Source organism: Silene latifolia, chromosome X, assembly GCF_048544455.1.
Source record: "Silene latifolia isolate original U9 population chromosome X, ASM4854445v1, whole genome shotgun sequence".
Classification (NCBI taxonomy): Eukaryota; Viridiplantae; Streptophyta; class Magnoliopsida; order Caryophyllales; family Caryophyllaceae; genus Silene; species Silene latifolia.
In genome coordinates this window covers 132181093-132185275 of record NC_133537.1, presented here as the reverse complement: position 1 = coordinate 132185275, position 4183 = coordinate 132181093, and positions in this window count along the sequence as shown.

The window sequence follows — 4183 nt, the reverse complement described above, 5'->3', positions numbered from 1 at the left end:
CTCAATTTCTGTTTTAGAGGAAGATCCCATCAACTTTATTTTAATTCATTTTAAGTGAACTAATATCTAGCATGCGTGAATGAATAAACTAAGATGATGGCTTAATAAACATGTGACATCTGTATGTCTATGAAAACTAACATACAACCTATATGTGTCAATTTTCATGCATTTTAATAGTAGGTGGTTTGGTTTTTAGGCGGAAAATAATGCATAACTATCATGCGAATGAAAAGCAATAGGAATGAAAACGTAAAAACAATAATAAAATCATGGTGTGGCCTATCCTATCAAAATGAACATTAAATACAAATTTGGAATCCATCCTTAGACCCGAGAAGCTTGTCTCGATGTTCCATCTTGATCCATGTAGCGGGAGTGAGCTCCAATCTCCATCTTTAGTCTTCTTTGAAAAATACAATAAATAAATTTACATGATAAACCTATTTATTACATTCTAATTTCAAAACCCAAAAACTAAAGAAAAATAAAGGAGATTCGAGATCTCAAATTACATTAAAAATTATGTTCCCATCATTACGAAAACATAATTTGACTAAGGCCACACTAAGTATTACAAATTACAACCGATTGCAAAAAAAATACGTAAATAAATTCATTCAACAAAAATAAAATGCATCAACTAAAAATAAATTAAACATACATGACACAAGTCCTTAATTATGTTGTTTAATTTATCCAAACCACCTATTTAAATTATCAAATTAAGTGACAATTCCTCAATTAATCACATTAATTTCAATCTTAATTCATATTAAACTTGTAATATGAATTTAATCCATCAATATTTCAAACTGCTTTAAAATAATTAGGTATCTATGAATTATGAACTGCTTCACAATAACTAATTGGCCAAAAACAACAAAAAAAATTCTTTAACAATTATCTCGGTAAAAACCGAAACAACCCATAAAAAAAACTTTTCTCTCGGTTTTTCAGCAAAAACGAAAGGAAAAATACAATTTTTTTTTTTTTATTTCTGCCCAACGTGAACAGTAACAGTAACAATTATTTTTTTTTTTTATTATTATTTTTTTTTCGGCAAAACAGCAAAGCAAAAAAAAACAGCCCGTTACTATCTTTTAAACTCGGTTTTTACCTTTAAAAGCCGAAACACATCACAAAAAATTTTTTTTAAATGAACTGCTCACAGTGAACGGTAACCGAACAGAAAAAAATTTTCAACGGCTAAAAATTAAAACAACCGTCCCAATATTTTTAAAATCGGCATTATGCCCTAAATATCAAAAACATAAAGATGAAAGAAAATCGTTTATAGTTGCTATTAGAACACGATAAGCATATGAATTAATGAAACGTGATTAACCGTATATGCTAAAAACTATTTAGCAAAAACGAATTTTATATCATCAACATGACGATTCCATTTACAATTTAATTTAATCCGAATTAAATCAAAACATCTACAAATTCATTTTATTATCATCTTAACTAATTAAAACAACAATATCTATGAATCAAATGGAAATCAAAACAACAAAAACAAAAAAAAATAAAAAAAAATAAACGGCAAAAAATTTTTTCACTCGGCAATTTTTTTTTCCAGCCGCACCTTTTTTTTTCTTATTTTCGAAACCCTAATGTTGTTAACATCCAATTTTTATGAAAATCATCAAAATAAATTCGTGGCCTTGGCTCTGATACCACTTGTGAGATTTATCTGTATGCATCCCTTTAAATTTAAGGACTATAACGAATTTATCATGATGAAAGCATGTCATAAATTAAATTGCATAAACAAAAGGGGGTAAAGAGATGACGAAATAACCTTCGGTCCTAGCTTATATGGCCTATGAACAATATCGCAATGATATTCTCCTATCAGTTGCACCCAAGATGATATGAGATATGCACTTGTTCTTTTGCTAGAATCGATCCCCAAATCAACAGATTAATTTTAGGTTTTTTGTGTTTTTCCGATGAGAGGAGGCAAGAATTGGGAAAAAGAATATATATTAGGTCAGAAAAATTCTCCCTTCTCCTCTTCTTATAACCGAAAAAGAGAAGTCCATAGGGAGATTTCTCATCTCCTAATTTCGGCCCATATACCGAGATAATAAAGAGTTTTAATTCCTTATTTTCGGTTTCCTAAAATGTATAAAATGTGTTAAATATAAATTGTCATCTAGTGAGGATCGATCCCACAACCTCTTGGTTTGAGTACCCTCACTATTACCACTATGACACATTCATCTTATTGATTAAATATAACTGATTACATTTAAGTACGAATTAACATATTAATTCGTCCATGCTAACATTACATACATTTAATTAAATATAACTTATTATATTCAATTTACGAATTGACAGTTAATTCGTCTCAACTAATATTATTTAATCTTCATTAAATAATTGTCTCATCAACACATTGACTAACTGTTTAGTCATATAAGGCATCAATGTGATTACATTTCCATAACCACATCTCTCAAACACATCCTATAGGTGTGACCTTTAGGGACATGTTGATCACCGCCATCTGTATGATAATAACGTCAAACTTTCTAGCAAGCCGACCGTTATTAGGTAATCGTTAATCAACTGATAAAATACAAAGTATACCCTTGTGAACCTGTAAGAGATTTACAAATGTTATCACACTAATTTGTGGAGGACACAAGCTCTAACAACGACGCCATGTTGTTGTTACGTTGATGTTGCATGCTGCTGCTATATGCTACTCTAACATATATGTTTTCGTTAATGTGTTTGTTTTCAGTATGTCATCAACGAGCCACATGACTCCGAGTACAAAAAGCAACAAGTACGTCCTTGAACATTGCAATGAAGACTAAAGAGGTATATATTTGGGTCAATTTAGTTCTACTTTTATTGATTTAGAGCTTTAGACTTAGAGCTTTAGGAGAATTTTGTTGAACATTGCAATGAAGACTCTGATATTGTTGTTGCATATTGTATATATAGGGATGTTTCAATAGTTTTAGCAATATCATTATTGTAATAGTGAATTGTAATGGAGAACATGAGAAAGTTTTTTGTCAACTGGTTATTTGATGCGGATGCTGTTGTTAATTGATGCAGGGATTTTGGCAGTAACGCACTGAATTTATAATGTTTTTTTAAAAAAATCCAATAACAATGGTTATTAAAAAAACCGTTATCATTAGTAATAACAACGGTTATCATACAAAATTCCGTTGTTATTAACATCCCTACAATAATGTAGCACCCCAACTATCCGACCAAGATAGTTGGAGCGTTACGATCTCGGTTTCCCGAGGTAGTGTTTCAAAACTTCAATAAAAGAACATTTTATAAATAAACATGATGTTTAGTGAATTACATAAACAAAAACAAATGAATAAAGGTACAACTCATGACAACTATACTTTTCTAATCAACTAGACTCGTCTCGTGACTTATCAAGATCATCCCTTCTCCCGCGTGCTAACCAAACAACCTGTACATAATCTGCTCCCCATATGACCAAAGGATATCATATGGGTCGACACAGGCCACCCCAAAAGAGATAGGTGGCACTTACACAGACACACAAACGTCAGTAACGATAAACATAGTGTGACACGACTCAAGTGTGTGAGTAGACAACATGACCATGATATGAATGACACACGATTATCCAACCATCAGGCCGGTACCAGGACACGCCCGGACGTACCCACAACCACTGGTGCGAGGAACAAGTCCACGACACCGCACTCACACAAGGTACTCCAAACATGTCGGTGGTACCGGGCCCAAAAGCGACTCGGGTCCCCTGCCAGACGTCGTACCTCCCCACACACGCCCCTCCAAACTTAAGTCATTAATGTGCACATCCCTCTTGAAGCGCTAGCGGGAAACTCCAATAGGTGACTCAAGCGGAAGACAGTCTCCCAACCACCTTCCGTCTCCACAACAATGAATAACCAATCAAGCCCTTCATCATATGAAATAACATAAATATGCAAGAAACCGTATACCAGGTCAATTACCGACTCATTCAACGAAATTAAAGACAAACGACTCATTTAGAAAATAGATACATTATCGAACTGAGTAGGATAAATCTACCTTTAAGCGATCCGCATAAGCAATCCGAATAATAATAATCTTCCAAAAACCGTCACCTAATAAATAATTAAATATATTTAATTACTAACTAATCTAATTAAAT